A 25,598-nucleotide genomic window follows, 5' to 3' on the forward strand; every position below is an offset into this window, starting at 1 on the left:
GCATTTCTTTTTCCAATAGAAGTACTCGTGTTTGCTTTTCCTTTTATACACAAAATTACTAAGAGAAGTAAAATCATTAACTTCAAGGGAAGTTTGTGTTTATATAATCCACCCAACTAACTTGGGGTTGAGGAGTAATAATAGCAGTTGTAATTGTGCTTAAATGAAATATGTCTGTGCTTTATTGTCTCAAAGGTGAAGGTGACGATATCAATATGTGGGTGATCCTCGAAATGCTACATGCCCAACAAACGGCGATAGCACAGATGCAGAATCAAAGCCACGCCTCTAGTAGAGTTGTGCCCGAACCATCTCGAGAAACACCCAAAGAACTGAGAAAATCACGGAATGGCCGGGTGAAGCTTAGCCCGGGACCAACCCCGAAATAATAAAAATGCTTAAAGAACTAACAAAGCGGATGGAATCACGAGAGAAGTAAATTGAGGCCAACAATAAAAAAAATGGAGACCTATAACTCTATAGTCGATTAAATCTCAGGAGCGCCCCAGATATTGAAAGTCCTGGACTCCAAGAAATTTGTCCAAAAGTTTTTTCCTCCAAGCGCAGTGATCACATCCAAATACATACCTCACAAGAGGTATAACATAGTCATATGCAATAATAAAGCCCAACAAACAGTTCGGATCGAGTCCACAGAGAGCTAAGATGGGAGCTATGAGTATATATTTGAAGTGAGCAAGTGAAGTATCTAGATTGCACTACCACAATAGGGTATTTTTCTCTATATCTAGTATTAAACTAAGGAATGCAAATTAAAGATATAAGACTAGAGATAATTATTTTTGAGGGTTTTCCAAATATACAAAAGGCCTAGGGCTGTGACCATGACCTAGGTGTTTGCCTAATGGGATAAAGACTTTTATGCTTATTTTGTTGATTGGGGTGTATTATAGCTCAGAACTCTACGTTACCCACTCAATACCTCTCGGTCAGAGAGTGGTTTTGCCTAGTTTGGCTTTCTCAAGACCGAATGGGTGTCAACCAAAACAGTAGATAAGAACTCAACTTGGGTTATTATTATCTCTAGGCTGAACCCTTTAATTGGGTTAATCAATTGTTTAATTTACCCAATTCCTTGTTAGCCAAGTTAACCTAGACTAGGTCTTTCTTTCTCAAGTAGAGACTAAGTAAAATAGGCATGGATCAATGTTTGCAACCATCAATTCTACAAATGAAGCATGAACTAAGCTAAATAATAAACACTCAATCATAAACAAGCATAAAATTAATCACCCATAAGGTTTACAAACTAGGGTTGGGTCACAGCCCTAGTAAAAGTCTAGCTACTCATACTGGGTGTAGAGGAAAACAAAGAAGGAAAGCTAATTAAACCCATATTGAAATATTAAAATAAAAAAAAATTAATGTTAAAAGACAAAAATAAGCTAAGATTTCTTAAAGAGGCAAAGAAAAATGGCTACAATAGATAATCAAAACGTGAGCTAATTTTGTGAAACTTGTCTATTTATACATGGCTGAAAATCTCGAATAAAAATGCCCCTCAGGAGGTTCTGTGGCCTCAAAATTCCATGTGTGGTCTGCAGATTTTTTCATCTACCAGGAATTGGAGGTCTGTGGCAGCACATTTTTGAATTGCAGCCGCGAGGAAACTCTTCTGCGGTCTGCATAATTAGGACTGCGACCGTATAATTCGTGTGCGGTCCGCAATTCACTGAGGCTTCTAGACTTGGTCTTTTTGCACAATCTCTGATCTTCAACTTCTATCTCAGATTTGCAGCCGCACAATTCATGTGCGGTCCGTAATTTTCACAAGTATCTGATAAGTTTTCCTTCTTTGTTTGCGGCCGCAGGTAGAGTTCTACGGTCCGCAATTTTTTCTACGAACCGCACATTGTGTGCTTCTGTGACCTTTACTTCCTTGTGCTTAGATTGATCCTTTTTGAGTTGGATTTCATCTCAGGAGCCCAAATTCCAACATTCCTGCAATTTTGCATTATTTCATTAGTTTCGGGAACACAATTGTAACGATCCAACCGGTTGTTTTGAGCTTTTGCACTTCACTCGCTAGTTCTCAAGCATGACTATCCCATGTGATGTATTATGGCTTATGTAAATCGTTGGTTTTGGTCTTCAGGGTAACCGGAATGAATTTGGAAGAATAGTTCTCAATTTGAAGCTTAAAATTTGAAAGGGTTGACCAAGTTTTGACTTATTAGTATATGATATCGGATTAGATTTTTTATTATTTGGTTAGCTCCGATAGGTGATTTGGGACTTAGGAGCATGATCAGAATGTATTTTGGAGGTTCGTGGAAGGTTTAGGCCTGAATTGGCGAAATTGGGATTTTGGCATTTTTTGGTTGATAGGTAAGATTTTGATATAGGGGTTGGAATGGAATTACGGAGGTTGGAGTAGGTCCATTGTGTCATTTCTGATGTGTGTACAAAATTTCAGGTCATTTGGACAAGGTTTGATAGACTTTTTGATCGAAAGCGGAGCTTAGAAGTTTTTGGAATTCTTAGGCTTGAATCTGTTGATGTTTTGGTGTTTTGACGTTGTTCTGAGCGTTTCGAAGGTTGGAACAAGTATTAATGAGGTTATGGGATATGTTGTCATGTTTGGTTGAGTTCCCGAGGGCCTCAGATGAGTTTCGGATGGCTAAATGGATCATTTCATGTTGGTGGATATTGTAGAAATACTGTTGTTGGTGTTGCAGGGTTTTTGGCCTTCGCGTTCGCGATGCATGTCTCGCGTTCGTGAAGGGTTAGGGTGTGAGGCTGTGGATTTTGCCTTCACGTTCGCGAAGATGGTCCCTTGTTCGTGAAGGGCTGAGGTCAATGGCCACCACGTTTGCGAAGATTATGCCGCGTTCGCGTAGAGGAAGAGGAATAGCTGGGTCCCCAAGGCAATTGTTCTACGCATTCGCGTAGTAGAGGTCGCGTTCGTGAAGAGTTGAGTTAGTTGTGCATCGTGTTCGCGAGAGGGTTCTCGTATTCGCATAGAAGGAATTCTAGCCAGTGAAGCTGTGTGCTTCATGAACGCGAGGGAGCTGCCGCGTTCGCGATGAAGAAAAATCTGGGTAGACAGTTTCTATTTAAAAATCGAGGGTTTAAGTCCAATATCACAAAAAACATTGGAGAGATCGGGAGAAGGTGAAATTTGAGGATATTTTCTATGGAGCAATTGGGGTATGTATTCTTCATTCATATTTGGTATAATTCCATGATTTAGTCTTGAATTTCATTATTTAATTTGAGAAATTAGAGTGGAAATTGGGGAAAAATGGAAGAAAAGATAGAGAATTCTTTTGGGGATTTGAATGGTCAAATGAGGTCGGATTTTGATGAATTTGATATGGGTAGACTCATTAGAGGATGAGGATTCTATTAATATGATTTTTATCGGATTCCGAGATATGGGTCTGTGGCCGAATTTGAGCAATTTCGGGATTTTTGATGTAAATTGGATATTTTCGAGTGGGCTTTGTTCCCTTAGCATATTTTAATGGTTATGTACTGATTTTGGTTAGATTTGGAGCATCTAGAGGTCGATTCGAGAGGGCAAAGGCATCGTGGGCTAGAGTTTGTCCTGAGGGTATGAAACCCCGGATTTTACATCGTTATGCTATATTGAGGTGACGCACACGCTAGATGACGAGCGTGGGGTCATGCACTATTGGGGATTGAGACTTAGCCCATCCCGAATGACTGTTTTACTGTGTATTTGATTGAAAAAACTGTTTGCTATCATCATGTTTTGGGTTGAATGCCATATTTGGGCCTCGTGCCAACTATTTTGGACCCTTAAGGGATTTAACTGTTATTCCTTACTGTTTTGACTTTATACATGTACTCAATCATGCTATAATCTATTGTTTTCATAACTCAGCCATTTTTACTCTATTTTTGACATTTTAAATAATATTTTTGGCTGAGCATCATGTGTTACTGTTGCCCGAGTGGCTTGAGAGATTTTTGACTAAGTGAGGCCAAGGGCCTGTGTTGTGAGGATATTATGGGATCGGGCTGCACGCTGTAGTAGTGTGGTACCGATTTATGATTATGAGGCCGAGATCCTATTTGATTATGCCATAAGATGGCTTGATATTGCGCTTAGGCCGTAAGGGGCCCCTCCCAGAGTCTGTACACCCCTAGTGAGCGCAGGTACCCTGATTGAGTGATATATTGATTATGCCACGAGATGGCTTGTTATTGCGCTTGGGTCGTAAGGGGCCCCTCCCAGAGTCTGTACACCCCCAATGAGCGCAGGTACCTAGTGTGAGATGTGATATAGCTCGAGGGGCTGATGTTGTTCCATGTTATTGTCCGAGGGGAGATCTTGATATATGATATGCCCGAGGAGCTGATTATGAGTGATTGTGAGGTAGCCCGAGGGATTGGTTCTGTTGATAGTATGCCCGAGGGGCGGTTTATGGTACATGTTTTGCCCGAGAGACTATTTATGTTTCCATCCTTTTACTCACTATTTTATCACTCGTTTGAAACTATAGAAAGTTGTTTTAAAAGGTTTTTACGGAAACTGAGTTTGATTTACGAATTAAATGATTTCTATACTGTTTTGGAAATATATTGCGTTTGTTGTAGCGTTATGACGTGGTTTACATATTTTCTTACTGCTAAGCTTTCATTTACATTTATTACTTGCTGAGTTGGAGTACTCACATTACTCCCTGCACCTTAAGTGCAGATTCAGGTATTTTTGAACCCGGTTACGGGTGTTGCTTGCTCAAGAGCAGAGTCTTCGGAGTTTAGCAAGGTAGCTTCCCGGCTTTCGCAACATTGCTTTTCTCCCTCTTGTTTTCATTCGACTATATTTAGTATATTTTCAGACTTTTTGTTGTATTTAGACCTTAGTGTCGTTACTTGTGACACCCCGATGTCGGGCTTGTATATTATTTCTGCATTGTTCATTTAGACTTACATTATGAAACATTTGTTTAATTAAAGGACTAAAATTATTCTTATTGATTAATGGTTAATTTGGGAGTTGTGTCGGCTGGCCTAGTTTCATGATAGGCGCCATCACGACCGAGTCGGTTTTAGGGTCATGACAGGTTGGTATCAGAGCCTAGGTTATATAGGTCTCACGAGTCATGAGCAGGTTTAGTAGAGTCTCGCGGATCGGTACAGAGACATCTGTACTTATCCTCGGGAGGCTGCAGAACCTTTAGGAAAAACTTCACATTCTTGAATTCTTATCGTACGTCCTTGATTCACCTTGAAATGTAACTATTTGAATCCCTTCAACACGTTCGTATGCGCGCATGAGCGCTCAGTATCAGATGTGCATCTACGACTTGTGATTCCTTGATCGAGGGGCGAGATGTGATCTCTGTGTGCTGATATTGGGCCAGTCTGGAATACTTGAGGCCACATTTTTGCCTATAACTTGAGCACTGAGGCATTGATTGTGTAAGCACGTGCTTTTGGATTTGTATGTCTGATAGTGTCCCTATTAGTAGGAGTGATGGCTGGATAACTATGTGATGAGTATGATATGACTACGAGATGTGTTCGTATGATTTGGAAGCGACGAGAAGGGTCTGCTTGAGGATAGAAGAACTATTTGGTGCTTGATTTCCATCTTGATTTGAGGTATAGCCCCGAGTTATGAGAGTGTAAAAATCTTCTTATGTTTTATAGTTAGGGAGTGAAGTAAAATTCATGTTGCGATATGAGTTCATACTCAAGAAGATTAAGTGACTGCAAAATGTTATGACAATGGAAGGGTGTAAAGGGATGTTAGTTCGAGGCGAAACAGGTAGGTTATCTCCTGCAGAGTGTTCAGGAGTGGCATGATCCTTTATGTTGTTTATTGGAAGATCTCTATTATCAGTGAAGTATATGTGTTGCAATTTGAATTTGGGTTACCTAAGAGAGTGGGCTTGACTGTCATGAGGGTGAATACGAGATTTGCAGAAGACTTAAAGTACTAGACGGCCTGTGTTACACTAGCTTATGAGGGATTGAGTTTAATCTCACTATGTGTTTACCGTGAAAATGGTAACAACAATTAAATTTGTTAAATGGGATTTTAAAAATATGTAATCTATTTTTATGCTAGTTGTTTAGAACAGTTGATACTAAGAGTATGAAGTTTAACGAAGAGATACAAGCTAAAACGGAGGCAGTGATCAAACCGAGGGGCTTGCTGCCCGAGCTTCGAATGAGTCGATGGAGGCCTCGGGGTCGATATCCGGCTCGATCTCGAGCTATCGGGGGTAACCAGGAGAGGGATAACAGTTTAAATATAATTAAAGAAGCCTATTTATGACCAATACCAAGTAATAAATGAAGAATAAGTATGAAAGCAATAAATGTTAAGAGTGGCCTCGAGCTATTAAGAGCGAGCAAGTTAGAGAGAAGAAAGAAAGAGAGATATTATTGATCTTGTGTAGAGTAGTTGGAGCCACAGCCGCCCCTTACAAAGTGGTGTGGAGTCCCTCTATATAGGAGAGGGAATACAATATAGTACAGAGTGCATTGAATCTAAAGAAGGATGGGACGACTAAACACGATGCTAGACTCTGCTGATACTGGTTGCTCGCCTCGGGAATTCCCCACCCTTAGAATCTTTTTTGGGTCATCGGTGAACCTTGGGGGAATGAGCTTGATTGTAGTCCTACAGCCTTGAAATACCGATATGACTCCCCGAATGCACCTTAGTGGCAAGAAATAGACTCCTCCGATTTCCCTGTATACAGATAGTCTCCACGTTTCCTAGAATGAAGTAATAGGAAACAATTTTGAACTATCGTCTCGAGGTCATCATTGCCGTGACGTCAACCGTTTAAGAGCATTAAATGCCATGTTCCAGAGAACTGTGCAAGGCCTCCATCAGATGCGGTAATTGAGAAACCCGCGAACTGCCATTGGCTCTTCCTTTCCGCTTCCCCAACGGTTCCTATAAATGCATCGGCTGCTTGACACTTCCCACTTTCACCATATTTCCAAGCTCACGAGTCAGAATTTTTGTATTTGACACTCTTTCATCTTTTTAACGAAGGATTTATACCATTGTCATGACTTGGACTTCTAGGACAGTTCCCCGATGGAACGATGCTGCATCATCATCCCGATTGCCTAAGGAAGAAACCAGAGTGATTTCCTATTTGGAACAATGTTACCTACCTGATATCGACATGTCAGAGGATTTTATTGTCAATGCAACTTCATCTACACCAGGCCAGTGCAAGCATGTGTCCCGATACGTTAGCATCGTGACCGATATTAGCAAGGTGAGGAAGGACTGCCGATGGAGCGAGGCAGTGGAGGTGGAGATTCCCCGTTTCCAACGATAATATAACTGACTATAAGGTTGGCTTCCTTCATATGTACACCTACCCATTCACCCTAGGTCCCGATAATACTACCGAATCCTCTCCCCTGGAGATTGAACCGGTTATCCTTGATTTCTGCAACCGATACCAAGTGACGTTTGGTCAGATCTACCCTTCCTTTTGGAGGATAGTGTTGATGCTTCGTCATTTCACTAAAGGGGTTGAGGGTAAGATCATTACCCTCAACCATCTGATTCGAATGTACAACCCTTGATTGTATTGAGGTTTAATCAGGCTCCGCCATCAGTCCAAAAAATATTTTTTCACGATCGTCGACGAGGGAAAGGATCGAGGATGGATGAGCAGGTTTATCTAAGTAAAGAACTCGAACATCATCCAGGCCTAGAGGATGCCCTTTCCGGAGAGGTGGAGTACCCGATGTAAGCAATTTTTCCCTTAGCCGCTTTTCAACTATTCTTCTTTTCGAAATAATGATCTCTTTGTGCTTCCTGCAGCCACTGCTTGGCACCCGGAGGTGGTTCCAGATTTGTCGAGATGGATTAGGCGGTTGAACGAGAAGTTCCCATATCGCGTTCGATCTTGGACCGGCCTGGCCAAGAAGCGTTGGATGGCTAATAATCATAGTGAGGTTCCTTTACCGCCTATGCCTTATATTTTGTGTTTCTTTCTGAGCCCTTGGCAAAAGGATCTTGCGGTTACTGCGTTGGTGTAGGTCTTGGTGAGAATATGCAGATGGCCACCCCCTGGTGGTGAAGCAGGGGCTTTGGAGCCCGACACGAGTAAGAAAAGGAAAAGCAACGCAGCTATTGTCTGTCCTGTGGCACAGAAAACTAGGTCACTCGAGCATCGAGCCACTGCTGGGACTACTGCTTCAACCTCAGAGGCGAATCCTGATAATGAGGGAGAGGATGATGACGGATGCCCACTAGAGAGGAGAACGAGGTCGAGTGCGAGAGACTTGCAGGTGCTTCGGCTGGAGGCTGCTGAGTCCAAAATGGCTGGCTCCGGTCGGGCTCGTGAGCCGGGGACCCTCGAAGAGGATGTTGATGTAGCTTCAAATCGCGCAGCTGGATTCGATGTAGCTTCCGCCTGGGGAATCGCTGGCAATGATCCTGAGCGGTCGGGGCTAAGAGCTTTCAAAGAACGTGGGTTGCCTCTTAGAAAAATCGGCGACCTGAACGACTTTCTCTTGTGCTTCCAGATCTCGTCAGGGGAACTGCGGGATGCTCACCGGATGATCGGACCACAACGGGGATTCCCCTCAAAAGGGGAGACTCTATTGCCAACATCTTTGATGGTGCTATTGATAGAGCCGATCTCAATATTCCTGGTGCTGTCAAAGCAGCAGAGAAGTTCATGTAGTAGGTGATGGCCATTTCTTGTGCATTTCTTTTGTCCTCGAACATTATTCTTTGTTTTTCTAACTTTTTCGTTATGTCGTAGCGCAAGGAGATGTACGATCATGCCATCCTTCGGCTCCGCGGGGAGATTTCGTATCATGAGAAGGAGTGTAAGAAAGTCACTTCGAAGCTGCAAGATTTAGAGGCTCGGTCTGCCCGGGGAGGGAAAGAATTGGGAGAACTTCGGGCCGCTTAGGAAACGGTGCTCCAGGAGAAGGCCAATCTTATTGCTCAGGTACTTTGCCCTGCTCGTGCCGACTCTTTATTCCATATTCACATATATATTGGCTTACCCTTCTTACGTAGGTCGAGCAGAGTGGCTCATAGATTAATCAACTGAATGCGGAGATCTCCGAGCTGTGGGAGCGAAATGCAATAGCGGCCAGGGAGTTGGCGACATCCCTGGATCTTCTCAAGGATGATCGCATGGAAATTGCTGCTTTGGCTATGGCTAAGTCCGAGGTTGAACAAAATGCTGTTACTTATCAGAAGGACATGACCACAACACACAGAATAGCTCGTGACATATCCATAGCAGCTGAGCAGAAACTAACCCGAGCTATTGAGCTCGCTAAGGTGGAGGCGAGGAGAGAGACCGTGGAGGAACTCGGAGCCAAATGTATCGACCTGTCAGCTGATCTCAAGCAGGCCCGTGCAGTGGAGGAAGATTTGGCGCTTTTGGCTACCCCCGATAAGAACAAAGATAATAGTGACGAAGAGTAGTCTCTAAGTCATTTTTGTATCCCTTCCCTTTCCCCTTGTATGCGGCCCCTAGGGGAATGGATTGTGTAAAGACGTTTTTCTTTTTGACAATGTAAAAAAAGGGTTTTCATTATGTCTACCCTTCTCCTTGCCCCTTTGCTTTTGTGTTTTAGCTTTTGCCTCTCGGCGTCGGCCCTTCGGGGCCTGTTCTCAGATCAACTAGGACCCTGGATTTGGCCATGTTCGGAGGGTTAAATCGATAGCTCCTCTGGAACCGATGCTCGTGACGTCGAGGGGCTCCCCGAGGTCCCGTAGTATTTTGTGTTATATGGGGGTCGGGGTGATTCTACCAGTACGCTTCCCTAGGAGAGGGTGACATTAACACGGACAAAATTAATTGGCCCTCTTGGGTAGGCGGGCAGTTGTTGCTTTGCCCCTATATATTTGTTCATCTATCTCTCAAGTGGCGAATTTACTGTTTTTGATAAGGCTGTCTCTTCTGCAGAGCCCGGCGCTTTGTGCTAGTCCTTCCGCTTCCCTATTTCAGAATTTTTGCTCAAATACTTACTTTCCCCCCTAGTTTGTCGTAGCCATGGCTACTACTTCGACGTCCTATCATCGGGTGGAGGGGAGTCTCTCCTTCATACCACATTCGGTTGGTACCATCGGCTCACCTCCGATGTTAGGAGCACGAGGTTCAAGATGCCTTGCGTCGAGGAGAGCTATCACGCCGGGGAAACCTCCCAATGTTCCAGGCCATCAGGAGCATGTGTCGAGGATCATTTCATCAGTGGGGGAGGAAAACCTCGAGATGATTAAAAAAGATTGTGGATGGGGGGAAAGGCGTGATTTTTCAAGTACCTTCCCCCGAGGAGAGCGTTATGACATATGTTGAAGGATTTTTGAGCGTATATACTCATGTTTTTTGCACCAGGTTCCCCTGACCTGGTCGTGCTTGATTTCTGTTGGAGATATCAAGTAACGCTGGTGCAGGTTCATCATTCTCTTTGGAGAATAGTGTAGGCGATGAGATATCTTGCCGATTAGGGCGGGATAGAGTTTACCCTCATCCACCTCGTGAGGTTGTATCGGCCATTGCGCTACCGGGACCTGATTGCTCTTTAGCGTCGATCCACCCGAGCTCTTGTAGTTAGCAGCGAGGAGTACAAGGACCAGGGATATATGAATCGGTTCGTTCGGATCCGAACGACCGACGTCATTCCTGGAGAATTTTTGCCATTTCCTGAGAAATAGAACTTCACACGTAAGTGCATCATATGAACTGTCTTCGTTTCAACCGATGGTTGGCTCCATAACGATATCTTTTTGTTCTTTATTTGTAGCAACTCATTGGTCGCCCGGGGAGGTCCCTAATTTAGCCGAGTGGTCTCGTAAGCTGGCAGCTTGCTCGATTTATGATAGGCATCAGTGGCGAGATCTGTCAAAAGGGAGATGGTAGGCAAAGCATCATGGTAGGTGCCTGGTGCTCTGCCTCCTAAGAAATGGCGCCTTTCTTGCCGGCTTATTTGATATAACTATCGCAGGTGTCGGGAGTCCTTTCGAAGCGTGGTTGTGTCCCCTGAGGAAGGAGGAGAGATTGCTAGCCTCGGGATCAAGGAGTGTCGATAAACGAAAAGATGTTTCGGGGTGCGAAAAGGCTTGTAGTGAGGCGACTCCTCCGTAGTGGTTAAGGAGAAGTGATTCCGTCGATCAACAACCTTCTAGAAGCGGTACACCGTCGGATGTTGCTTCGGCCTTCGGCGAGGCTTAGCGTTTTGGCCTCATTGTGAGTTTTGACTGTTGTAAGAATGTTCTGGCCCCGCGCTTTTACTTTTCCCCTCTTCTTTTTATTTATCTGGATTTCTTTCATAAGCCTTTGACAGGCTTAAATCCGAGCTGCTTCGTTGCAAAGTCCTGTTGTGGGAGGCTCCGAATACGGAAAAATCCCTCAAGCTTCTTTGTGCGGCAAAGGAAATCGAGCTCGTCTCCTTACGGCGTGAGGCAGATCAGAGCCGGGTTCGGGAGGTCCTCCTGGAGAAACAGGTACCCTATATTTCATGCTGGCTTGAACTCTCTTTCTAGCTTAGTGTCTTGATGTTTTAATGTTTCAGTTGAAGGACAAGGCGGATAAGCTGGCACAACTCTGGGGCGACTTTAGCCGAGTCAAATGCGAATTCACCGAGCTGAAGGCACATGCGAGTGCCCATTTTGTGGCCAAAGAGAGGGCTTAGGTAGGGGCTTCTACTTTTGAGGCGCAAATCCAGACTGTTCGTGCGAATGATTCTGCTCGGGCGAAGATGATTGCAAGGCTTTCATCCGAGCTTTCGAGGGCGAAAACCGAGGTGGTGAATATCTGGGCCGATGTTGTGATGAGCAATACCAGGGCGAGACAGAAAATGGCAGCCTATTCGAGGAGCGCTGCCATTGCTAAAGTTGAGTTGAAGAGGGCCCTTGATCGTGCAAGCATTAGCAAGGAATATGCGAGGTGCAGATCCCGGAGAGAAATCCTCGATGAGATTCATGCTAGGGGCTTCAATCTCTCGGAGGAGATCAATCAAGACAAAGGGGAGGAGTATGATGCCAAGTTCCTTCTGTCCGATGCTGAAGACGGTGAGGAAGGAGCCAATAGGCCATAGTTGTCGAAGGGGAAACGTTTATTCCCTATCCTCTTCTTTGTGTATATAGCTTTAATAATATGTCATAGATTGATATTGTGTTTCACCGCCAATATGTAAAAATAAGAGGGGGAACCCCGCAATTTGTATCTTCTGTACTCCTGTTCATAAGGATCTCAATCGGGTCGATTCAACATTTGTATTGACGGAAATCTTTGAACCTGTAATATGGCCCTGATGTTCATTAGGACGGCGATAGCTGCTTTTATTTTTTTCCTTTGGGCTTACGCACTTTAACCATTTTTGGGTTTACTCTCCGAGTCGGGCTCCGACTTGAGCTCAATTTACCCTCGAGTTTTACATCTGCTTAGGCTGGCGACAATGGCTCTTACGCCTTTGGTCGGAGCGACCTTTTATGTATGTGGCCCTTACACATGTGTAGTTAACTATTTTGGATCCGGTCTCCGAATCGGGTTACGACTCGAGCTCATTTTAATCCTCAAGTTTTTAATTTTTCAAGCTGGCGACAGTGGCTCTTACGCTGCTGGTCGTTGCGTCCTTTTAGTGTGCGGCCCGGAGGCTCGTTTGGCTGGCGATAATGGCTCTTACGTTTTTGCCTGTGGGCATATTGTAGGCTTTGTTTTCCTCTCATTATGGTCTTTTTGAAATAATTTTGCCTGACCCATCGTCGGTTCAGGAAGAATCTTGATTTCAAGTCGCTAGCTGTGATGTTCGAGTACCTCGGAAGGTTTAGCTCGTATGCTGAGTAGCTCGAAGCCTTGTGTTTTGGAGCTAACATGGTCGAAGCTCGTTTTCCTGTTTGAGGGAAGCTTGTTTTTAACCAGTTCTTTTCGAAGTAGATTCGAAGTAATGGCTTGCAATTTTGTTAGCGACGGTCGGGCATCCCCGAGTTAAGTTAATTTGTCTGGTGCAGCCATTTTGATCGTAGTCATATGTGTTTGGTCGGAGCCATTTTTGATCCAGGGTGATAGTTTAGGCATCTATACTGAGGGTATACACTTTCGGGAATCTTACAAATACGACATATAGCCTAAACTTCGGGATTGAGTTTTATGCCTGTAGTAAGGTCTTACAAAATTTTCATGCCTATTGAGGTCTTACAGTTTTTCATGCCTGCTGAGGTCTTACAGTTTTCATGCCTATTGAGGTCTTACAGTTTGTCATGCCTGTTGAGGTCTTACAGTTTTTGTTGCTATGTAAAATAAATCTAGCTAGACCGAGTCTGCCCGCTCGGGGTCTTACAGCCTCGGGTTTTCCAGTGTATGGTGATCGATGATAGTCTCTGAGTCATCAAGTTTGCTTAGGCCCAGAGACCATTACTCGTGAGTTTGAAATTGCCTCGTTGGTGTGCCAAATTGTTGACGCTAAGTCTCCGAGTATTTCGGGACATATTTCTGTGGAGGGACCCCTATCGTGAGTATGCTGAACTTTCTTGTGTAGTACGAGACACTTTTGGTGAAAGATATTCTTTGATTGCTTGACGTGAATACATGTCGTTGAGTTGACGTAAGCCCGACTTATGCGAACACGGTTCATTCGACCGTTTGTCCCGGTACACCATTTCCTATTGGAGCCTCGTTCGTCATTTCCTAAAATGGGGATGATTGCAAAGAAAGTCCTGTAGGCTCATTGAATCCTTCTAGTAAAGTGTGTGGATGTTGCCTCGTTAAAAACCCTTGCCGGTAAAAACCCATTTCGAGATAAAAAACTGATCAAAGGAAATGAGTGCAATGGGTGTTTTGAAACCTCAGGGTCCTCGAGCCGGAGCAGCGTCCCGATTGCCTTGGTCGCTGGCCTGTGCAAGAGTTATGGTGAAGTAGAAGATAGAAAGAGGGAGGGTGATTATACCTTGGTGGCGGTGGCGCTTTCAAGTTCTCGCATTTTTTTGGTGGTTGCTATGTGGTCCTCTATTTGAATGCGTCAAGGGCGATCATCAAAAAATCGTGTGGACAACGTGTCGGGGCTCGTTTGCTTTGTTCCTTTTGGCTGTTTCACTTTCTCGGGATTGGTTTTTAGCCCGGTTGATGAGAAATGGCCGAAGGTTCCCGTTATCGAGCAGTCGGGCCACTTCCTCTCAGAGCTGCCAACAATCCTCGGTTCGTTGCCCGTGCGAGTTGTGAAACTCAAAAATCAAATTGTAGTTTCTTTGGGAAGGATCCGAGTGTACTGGTATGGGCTATCTGGCATCCCTAATTTTGCTAAAGGCAAACACGATGTCCGACACATCGACGTTGAAGTTGTACTCTGATAGGCGGGGCGCCCCTGTTGGCCCCGTGTACCTGTCGAAGCCACCTCTATTGAGAGGTCCCCGAGGGTTCTATCCTCGGCTTACCAATCGGTAGTTATATGGCGGATTGTGCTTTGGAGAGTTTCCCTTATTGTCGGGGTACGGCTGGTACCTCTCTTTATTTGATCTTGGCTCCTTCGCCAAGAGTCTGCTCGGGTATACTAAGCCCGAAGGGGCTCGCAGCTGGTCGTCCTCGACCCAGATCTTTGACTGGTATCGGTTGTGGACGTCTGACCAAGTTTTAGCGGGATACTCAATCAGATTATCTTTCAGCTGCCTCGATACCACCGAGCTTCGTTCATTCAGGACTTGAATGAAGGCTTGCACTTCCCAATCACCGGAGACCAGGGATAGTTCCTTTCGTTCTTTCTGAAAACGAGACAAAAATTCTCGCAGCATTTTGTTCTCCCTCTGCTTAATCTTGAATACGTTGGACTGCCTTGTTGCTACCTTGATGGCACCGGCGTGCGCCCTTACAAAAGAATCCGCTAGCATGGCGAATGAGTCTATGGAATTAGGATCCAAGTTCTGATACCACATCATGGCCCCCTTCGAGAGTGTTTCCTCGAATTTTTTCCGCAATACGGACTCGATCTCGTCATTCTTTATATCGTTGCCTTTTGTACTTAGGGAGTTCCGGCAATCTAAACTTCTTTGGAATGGGCTTCAGGGCCGCTTCCTTGGGGAACGGACTTTCTATGAACTTCTTCAAATCCACGCCCTTGAGGACCGGGGGCGTACCCAGTATGAGCAGCTAATTTTTTACCATGTTTGAATTTATTTCCACTTTTCCACTCACTTCCCACTTCCCCCACATTCTCCATTCACTACCCACTTTCTCCACTCACTATCCACTCTCCCCACTTTCCCCACTCATGTTCCCATTCTCCCCAAAAATATTTCCTCCACCCACTCTTTCATTATTCTCTCTACATAAAACACACACTCCTTCTCACTCGCTGTGGATTCTTCTGACTTGACCAGAGATGAACGAGAATCAGACCCCTTCCAACAAAACGCCCTAACTCTCCTCCATCTTCATCTTCCCCACAAGACCTTCCATCTTCACAAAAGAACTAAATCGATCCCTTACATAACTAAAAATCCAAACAGCCGAAGAAACCTATCAGATCCGTCATTTTACACAAGGGCACCCCTCCCCCCATCGGTCTTCTTCTCAAAAAAGGAACCATTTCCATGGCATTGGCTGAACAAAAAAACAGAGACCTAAGACCTAAGAAAGAAGAAAAATAGGCGCAGTAGCTTTGCAAAAAGAAAAAAGCAGAAAACGACCATTTTCCTAGGTCTTGCTCTGGCCGATTTTTTTGTTTTTTTTCTCATTCTCGAAATAGAGAAGGCGGCCATAATTTCATATTTTTTGGAACTTGATCTCTTCGTTTGAGAGACAACAAAATCATCAGCTGACCCTTCCATTTTTTTTATACCCTTGATCAGAAACTCATCTCCTTTCTTTGGAGAAGAAGACCAACCTTCAATAATTTTTCTCCATTGAACCAGCTTTCAAAGCTCTTTAAACCCCACCCAAAAATCACCAAAATTAGGTGCAATAGCTGGGAAAAATGCAGCAACAATGGCTGCAAGAAACCAGCTAAAAATGACTGTTTCAACACCCGAAACTAGTACAAAACCAATGAACGACGAGGTATTGTTGTACGAATATGAGGGTCTGTCGAGGTCGAGTCTCCGGCGAGTCAGGTTGTAATCTTGTTGTCTGGAGGTTGAAGTCGATGTTAAGTCATTTGCCCTCTTTGCTCAATAAACTCTACTGGTATTTATTTTTCATTCGTCTTTTAGTTAGATTTTTTTAATTTTTTTTTTAATTTTTGTGAGCTTCTACTGAAAAGGAATAGTAAATAGTTCATTTAATTTACTGATATCAACTAATGTAGCTATTTTGGCATGGATTGAGATTTTGTGTTTACTAGTGAAGTTTTTGTTATTAGAGTTGAATTTATTTAAGTGAAAACAAGAAGGCAGCTTTATGGTAGTAGGAAAAAAAATTTTGGCGTAAAAATAATGAATCCGAGTTAGTGCAAAAATGAAGGTATATATTTTGGATATGCTTTCGGGTTTTGAGAAATAATGATAGAGCTTTTTATATGAGGGCTCATTGGCAACAAAACAAAAATTAATCATTTTTTTTCTAACCTCTATGTCTAATATGTCCTATCTGCTTTAGTATATTACCATCTGTTTCACAATATTAATTTTATATCCTAATTCATGATTATCATTGGGGTATGCAAGGAGAATCACGTGAGGGATGAAATTTTAGGAGGCTAAATTCCATGCTTCATGACCTTACATTAATCTCATATATAGTACGAAACAACTCACGAGGTAGTATGCCTTAGACATGCTTTTAATTAAATAAATTATCGTGATTATGTATACGTTCGCGTAACATAATTATGATTTCCTCTCTAAAAATAAATCGAGGTATGTGTTCGCGCAACTTCGACCAAACTTTCATAAATCAACAAAAAGCATTATTAATCGTAGATACGTTCGCATGACATGATTTTGACGCGTCAAAAGGAAAGAGTACACGTACGCTTAGCTCAATTATTTAACAAATCAAGTGATTAAAAGCGGTAAAAGATAATTGTACATAGGTTTTAAAAATGAGTAGTTAAACAATTAAGCCAAGTATAAATTGCTAAGTGACCGTGCTAGAACCACGGAACCCGGGAATGCCTAACACCTTCTCCCAGGTTAATAGAATTCCTTATCTAGAATTTTTGGTTCGAAGACTTCAAAAGGAAAGTCGAAATTTCCTCGATTTGGGATTTAAAATAAACCGGTGACTTGAGACACCAATTAATATATTCCAAGTGGCGACTCTAAGGATTAAATAAAATAATCCCATTTCGAATAATATCACTTTAATTGGAAAAACTCCCTTATATCCCCTCGGGGTGTAAAAAGGAGGTGTGACAGCTCTGGCGACTCTACTAGGGAACGAACCCAGAATCTCTGGTTCAGGGTTCAGGAATTCGAGCTTGTTAATACGATTTTATTTGGCATTATGGTTGATATTACTGTATTTTGTGGACTTAACGTGCTAATTGTCATTTACTGCTTTGATATTACTTGAACTGTATTTAAATGTCTTCTTACGCCACCCCTCTGAGTCTTCTGAAAATGGTATACACGTTCGCGTGACCCGCTTTCTCTGTAGAAATTCTTGGCCAACAACAAGGGCAGGTAGACTTTAGTGCTCCCGATACGTTGCCCCCTCTTCGGCCCCAGTTGTCCGCTCGAGTAACCCAGGTCTAGACCACAAACCCCAGATTTTAAACCTAGAATAACGCAACCTCATGTCGGATCCCTAGTAGGAATGGTTATTTGCATCACGCGCATTTGACCTTGGGGACTCAACATAGGGGTTGGGTCCGTCTAGGACAGGTGTACCCCAATTAAAAAGACTATTCTGATGCATCTTACGTGCTACTTGCGCATCTGTTTGTTTCGGCTTACATGTTGACTGGCTTTTAGAATAGGGAAAAATAATAAGAGAATAAAAAATCAAAAATCAAAAATAGGAGTGAGAGGTAGGTATTTAGAAAATTCTGAAACTCTGCCAAAATTCTAAAAAAAAAAGTCATTTCAAAATGAGCCAAAATTTTCAAGTTATTGCTTGGATGTCTTATGTGGTTTTGGTGGTTTCTAGTGTTCTGATATGATGACTTTCATCTGATAGGTTTTCACATACAACTGTCTTTCAGCTTCCAGATTTTGGATACTTTGTCTCTGATCTATCTATATACAACAATCTACTGTTTTATGTTTTAAAAAAAAAAATTCAAGTGTCGTGTTTCCCTTGTTTCGTCAAAATTGACCGAACTATGTGGGTCTGATTCTCACCAGATGTGAGATACGTAGGCAAACCTCATCGGTTCCGACCTCAATTTTCAAAAATCCAAAAATATTTTCCTTTAGTTCCCTTTTTAGAAATCTTTCCGTAAAAAATTAAAAAAAAAGGAAGTTTTATAAAACTCAAAAAAAAAAGAGAAATAAAAAGAAAATCAATAAAATCAAAATCCAAAATACGAGTTTCCTTTATTTTGAAATATTTATTTTTTCAAAAAAAAATCAGAAAAAAAGAATTAAAATAAATCTTTTCCTTGTTTAAAAGTCTTTCTTTCGTAAATGTCAAAAAGAATTGTTGTAAAATTGAAGTCCAAAAATATTTTTTCTTTTTTTAGAAGCACTTCTGTAAATAAATAAAAAGCTCAGAAATTCAAAATATTTTTGTTAAAAAATCCCTCTTCAAAAATTAAGAGGCAACATCCAAAATCCAAAAATATTTTCTTTCTTCTGTCAAAAAAGAGAAAACAATTAAAAATTCAAACAAAAATATTTTCCTTTCACTTTTAAAATTCTAAAGTTCCAATCAAAAGAAAAGGAATTTTTAGAAGTCTTTCTTTCAAAAATAAAAGAAAAATCAAAAAAAAAAAAAAATAAGTATTTCCTTTCTTCTTTTAAAAGCATTTTTTAGAAAATTCCTAAAGAAAGAAAAAATCATTAGAAAAAAAAAGAAAAAAAATTCAAAAATTCAAAAATATTTTTCTTTTGCCTTAAAATTTTCATGGTCTGAGTTTTATAAAAAGCAAAAGGGTTAGTTTACTTATTCCATTCCCGATCTTCCCAAACTACGCAAGATCTGATTCATGCGGCGTTATGATTCGTAGGCAATCCCCATCGGATTCGATCAGAGCGATAAAATCAGTTGAAAAAAAAAGAGAGAGAAAAAAAAGTGATAAAAAAGAAGAAGAAAAAAGAGAGAGCGACAAAAAAAATAAAAAAAATAAAAGAGTGACAAACAAAAGAGAAAAAGAGAGTGCAAAAAAATAAAAGAGCGACAAAAACGAAATAAAAAAAATCAAAAGTGATTAAAGAGTGGTAGAAATAAAAGAGGTACATACTGAAATAGTTAGTTAAGGCCGGGATGAAACATGCAATCGTTCAAACACATGGAAGAAGCGTTTAACTATTAGGTGCACTGCATCCCAACGTGCGATTTCCTATATGTTAAATGTTTCAAAATTAACAAGGTTGTTGGGTGTGCAAATTAGCCAAGTTCTGGTGGTTGGTTTTGTTAGAAGTCTAGCCTCCCCTCCTTCACAAGATCCAAAGGCACAGATGGCCTCTGCAAGCAATCTCCAAATCATCGGTCCTAAGGATAGCCCGACATCGGCTATCCTGCAGCTAGAATCAGCAGCTGCTGAAGAGAATAAGATGTTGCGTCTCCGCATAGTGGAAATATGGGATGCCTGGTCTAATGATAGTGAACCGCCAAGTGCAATCCCTGGGTTCCCTGAGTTGATCCTCAGGTCAAGTGAGGTTACCAACGCTCCTGTGCCCACCCCGCTCATCCCATGCGGGCACCCTCCAATGTCGTTCAATGATCCTGGCATACCTTTTATGGTTCTCCCCGAGGTGCCAGTTTCCTGAGTACCTCCAATATTGTTCTCTACAGCACTAGTCTGCACCAAAACACAACCAATTTCTCCATCAGACGGGAATCTTAGTAGCCAGTCTTGCTATCCTTTCTGCGTCCAGATTATCTCAGGGTGTGATCCGGATCTTTTACCTTATTGTCTTACTTTTTGATATAAACCCTTCCAAGTGGCGACTCTAAGGATTAAATAAAATAATCCCATTTCGAATAATATCACTTTAATTGGAAAAACTCCCTTATATCCCCTCGAGGTGTAAGAAGGAGGTGTGACAGCTCTGACGACTCTACTGGGGAACAAACCCAGAATCTCTGGTTCAGGGTTTAAGAATTCGAGCTTGTTAATACGATTTTTATTTGGCTTTATTGTTGATATTACTGTATTTTGTGGACTTAACGTGTTAATTGTCATTTACGGCTTTGATATTACTTGAACTATATTTAAATGTCTTCTTACGCCACCTCTCTGAGTCTTATGAAAATGGTGTACACGTTTGCATGACCCGCTTTCTCTGTAGAAATTATACCAAATAGATCGAGGCTGGGCCAACAACAAGGTCGGGTAGACTTTAGTGCTCCCGATACGTTGCCCCCTCTTCGTCCCCCGTTGTCCGCTCGGGTAACCCAGGTCTAGATCACAAACCCCAGGTTTTAAACCTAGAATAACTCAACCTCATGCCGGATCCTTAGTAGGAACGATTATTTGCATCACGTGCATTTGACCTTGGGGACTTAACACAAGGGTTGGGTCCGTCTAGGACAGGTGTACCCAAATTAAAAAGACCATTCTGATGCATCTTATGTGCTGCTTGCGCATCTGTTTGTTTCAACTTGCATGTTGACTGGCTTTTAGAACAGGGAAAGAAAATCAAAAAAAAAGAGAAAAAAATCAAAAATCAAAAATAGGAGTGAGAGGTAGGTATTTAGAAAATTCTGAAACTTAGCCGAAATTCTAAAAAAAAAAGTCATTTCAAAATGAGCCAAAATTTTCAAGTGCCATGTTTCCCCTGTTCCGTCAAAACTGATCGAACTACGCGGGTCTGATTCTCACCAGATGTGAGATACGTAGGCAAACCTCATCGGTTCCGACCCCAATTTTTAAAAATTCAAAAATATTTTCCTTTAGTTCCTTCTTTAGAAATCTTTCCTTAAAAAATTAAAAAAAAAGAAGTTTTTTTAAAACTAAAAAAAAGAGAAATAAAAAGAAAAATCAATAAAATCAAAATCAAAATCCAAAATACGGGTTTCCTTTATTTTGAAATATTTATTTTTTCAAAAAACAAATTCAAAAAAAATCAGAAGAAAAAGAATTAAAAAAAAATCTTTTCCTTGTTTAAAAGTCTTTCTTTCGTAAATGTCAAAAAGAATTGTTGAAAAATTGAAGTCCAAAAATATTTTTGCTTTTTTTTAGAAGAACTTTTGTAAATAAATAAAAAGCTCAGAAATTCAATTTTTTTTTAAATAAACTCCCTCTTCGAAAATTAATAGGCAACATCCAAAATCCAAAAATATTTTCTTTCTTCTGTAGAAAAAGAGAAAACAAATGACAATTCAAACAAAAATATTTTCCTTTTACTTTTGAAATTCTCAAAGTTCCAATCAAAAGAAAAGGAATTTTTAGAATTCTTTCTTTCAAAAATAAAAGAAAAATCAAAATAAAAAAAAGAATTAAGTATTTCCTTTCTTCTTTTAAAAGCATTTTTTAAAAAATTCCTAAAGAAAGAAAAAATCATAAGAAAAAAAAATTCAAAAAATTTAAAATGTTTTTCTTTTGCCTTAATGCTTTCATGGTCTGAGTTTTATAAAAAGTAAAAGGGGTTAGTTACTTATTCCATTCCCGATCTTCCCAAACTACGCAAGATCTGATTCATGCGGCGTCATGATACGTAGGCAATTTCCATCGGATTCGATCAGAGCCATAATATCAGTTGAATAAAAAATAAATTGGAAATAAAGAGAGAAAATAAAAAGAAGAAGAAAAAAGAGAGTGTGGCAAAAAAAATAAAAAAATAAAAAAATAAAAGAGTGACAAACAAAAGAGAAAAAGAGAGTGCAAAAAATAAAAAAGCGACAGAAACGAAATAAAAAAAAATCAAGAGTGATTAAAGAGAGGCAGAAATAAAAGAGGTACATACTAAAAGAGTTAGTTAAGGCCGGGATGAAACATGCAATCTTTCAAACACACGGTAGAAGCGTTTAACTGTTAGGTGCACTGCATCCCAACGTGCGATTTCCTATATGTTAAATGTTTCAAAACTAACAAGGTTGTTAGTTGTGCAAATTAGCCAGGTTTTGGTGGTTGGTTTTGTTGGTAGTCTAGCCTCCCCTCCTTCATAAGATCCAAAGGCACAGATGGCTTCTGAAAGCAATCTCCAAATCATCGGTCCTAAGGATAGCCCGACATCGACTATCCTGCAGCTAGAATCAGCAGCTGCTAAAGAGAATAAAATGTTGCGTCTCCGCATATTGGAAATGTGGGATGCCTGTACTAATGGTAGTGAACCGCCAAGTGCAATCCCTGGGTTCCATGAGTTAATCCCCAGGTCAAGTGAGGTTACCAATGCTCCTGTGCCCAACCCGCTCATCCCATGCGGGCACCCTCCATTCCGTTCAATGATCCTGGCATGCCTTTTATGGTTCGCCCCCAGGCCCCAGTTTCATGGGTACCTCCAATATTGTTCTCTACAACACCAGTCTGCACCAAAACACAACCAACTTTACCACGACCGTATGTTGAGCCTCCGATGTTTACCTTTCAGGGTCCACAGCTTCAATCAAAAATAGCATATGTGACCCCATACTCTTTCACTCAACCTCAATAATATGATCTCTCGGGGGAGCAATAAAAGGTTGTTAAAAATCCCGAGCAAGAGGAAATGACTCGGAAGATGAAGAGCCTAGAACAATGCCTGAAAAACATGCAAGGTCTGAGTGTCCAAAAGAGTGTCTCATACTATGACCTCTGTATGTTTCCCCATGTCCACTTGCCAGCTGGCTTCAAGATGCCAAAATTTGAAAAATACAACGGACACGGAGACCCGACCGCTCATCTAAAACGATACTGTAACCAGTTGAGGGGTGCTGGTGGAAAAGAGGAGCCGCTAATGGCCTATTTTGGGAAAAGCCACACTGGAATCGCTTCTGAGTGGTATACGGATCAAAAAATTACTCATTGGCATATGTGGGATGATATGGCTCAAGATTTTGTTCGCCAGTTCCAATATAATGTGGACATCGCTCCCGACAGAAACTCCTTGTCTAATTTGAAAAAGAAAACCAAGGAAAGCTTCCGCGAATATGCTATCAAATGGTGTGAGCAAGCTGCCAGGGTAAAGCCTCTAATGGATGAAATTGAAATGGTCATGGTCTTTCTACAGGCTCAAGAGGCGGACTACTTCCAGATCATGATTTCCACTCTAGGAAAGTCGTTCGTGAAGGCTATCAAAATTGGGGAAATGGTTGAAAACGATTTAAAAATAGGTCGAATCTTGAGTCATACTACTTTTAAAACCACATCACAGTCTGCTAAGAATGGTTCGGAGGATTTGATGAACCAAAATGAGAGTGAATAGGTAGCCATGATGGTTCAAGCTCGTGGGGGGCCCGCAGGTCATTCAGCCAATCATATGTGCCTCCTATCGTCCCAACACTCCATTATCCCCTTCAAGGTGATGCTTATGCCATGGCACCTCTTCCCTATGTGGTGATGAGCGCGCAATCGTACACCCAACCATAATATAATACACAAAACCGAGCTTCACCTCCCAGAAATGCCCATCCTTACCAAACTTCATATAATCCTCAACCGAATGATCCCCAATACAATCCTCGCCCAAGAGAGCCTTTCAGAAAGAATTAATTCACCCCTATTGGTGAATCGTATTCAAGCTTGTTCCAAAACCTAATAAAGCTAGATCTATTGCAGTCAGTGGCCCCAAACCAGCCGAACCCCGAGTCCCCCTCGCACCGAGCTGACGCTAGGTGTAAATACCACTGTGGAGCAGTGGGACACAATACGAAAGACTGTTGGACCCTCAAAAGGGTAGTTGAAGATTTGATTGAAGCTGAAAGAATCGTTTTTCGGGATGAAGAACCTCCTGATGTGATGAACAATATGTTGTCTTCCCACAACATCGGGCCAATAGTCGGAATGATTTGTGAAGATGAGGAATTTGATCCGGCACTGAAGGCTATTGCAGCTATTGCCGATACAGAAGAAAAGCCAAAAAATGGTCGCCAAGCATGAAAGTTCTCCATCAGATGGGAATCTTAATAGCCAGTCTTGCTATCCTTTTTGCGTCCAGATTATCTCAGGGTGTGATCCGGATTTTTTATCTTATTGTCTTACTTTCTAATGTAAACCCTTCTATCTTCAGAAATTGAAAGAAAACAAATCCAAAAAATCAAAAAATCAAATGAAATTAATATTTCATTGTCCAAGAATGTCTCTTTTCTTATTCTTGTCATTTTTCTTTCTTATTCTCTTTTTAGTTCTATTAAATGCATATTTTAATAACATGACATGCTTGCAGACTTCATGCCCAGATCCTGAAATCTGGCAGACCTCTAAATAATGAATCAAGGATTAGATCGCAATGAAGATAAAGTTTAAGAAAATAAAACAAAGAGTTGGAACAATTGAAGGAAAATTGGTTCCCGGATCGGAAAGGTCCATACATGCAACAAGAGTACTACCAAAAGAGTGCGTTGTACATGAGACACATCGAAAGAAATGTCCCTGAAACAACTGTCAATGCAAATGCAGTCAAAAGGTACTATGTTGGATCCTCCATATAGTACTAATGTTCTCCGGTTGGGATGACGAAGGCTTTTATTCTCGCTACCAAAACACTATCAACCCTTCGCAAACCCTTTGAGCCGGCTCCTATTCTTTGATTACCCTATTTGGAACTTAGAAATTATTATTGAGAAATTGAAAAAAATAAAAAAAATGAAAAAAAAAGAGAAGAAAAAGAAAGATACAAAAGAGAGAGGAAGAAAATACAAAGAAATGAAATGAATAAAAAGGAAAATGAAAAAAAAGTGAAAAAAGAGAAAGGAAAAAGAAAGAGAAAAGAAAACAAAACAGAAAAAAAAAATCAAAACAAAGTTTCCTAAACTACGTTCGACTTGATTCCGAAAGGATACGTAGGCAGCCTCTCTCTGGGATTCAGTCACACCAAAACAAAAATCCAATTTCCCCAAAAAGTGAAACTGGGGCAGATGTTATAATGGTTCGGCGATGATCCCGCCTGAACGGTTCCAAAGTTGTAATTCGATCCAGGTTATTTTTACCCAAACCTTGTTCAAGTCCTTCCGATCAATTAGTGAAAAATGCTCAAAATTGGAGAACGCAGTTGTTTGGATCTGATGCAATCAAGATGAGAGAAATAAAATGAGAGAGTCTTATCGGTGAAAACCCACGGGCACCATAAGTCGACGGTGAGCAGAGAAATTGAAAATGAGAGAGTTTGTTAGTGAAAACTCATAAAGAGCACTATAAGGCGACGATGAGAAGAGAAATGAGAGAGGTCGATTGGCAAAAACCCGCAAATGGCGCCGTTGATCGAAAAAAAGAAACCCCTCACCACCATTGGTATTGAAAGAGTCCTGGGAAGGTTTCTCGGTTTTAAAACACGGATCACAATGGGTTTTTGAGAAGCCGGATAGTTGTGCAGATCAGGTATCCAGTCCAAGAAGCATGTCATGTCTATTGAAGTCTGCATGCACCCCAATTAAGTCCTTTTTTCCTCCCCGAAAGGGACACTTCTCCTTAAATTCACTTTC

This window comes from Nicotiana tabacum, chromosome 16 (genome assembly GCF_000715075.1).
Source record: "Nicotiana tabacum cultivar K326 chromosome 16, ASM71507v2, whole genome shotgun sequence".
NCBI classification, from domain to species: Eukaryota; Viridiplantae; Streptophyta; class Magnoliopsida; order Solanales; family Solanaceae; genus Nicotiana; species Nicotiana tabacum.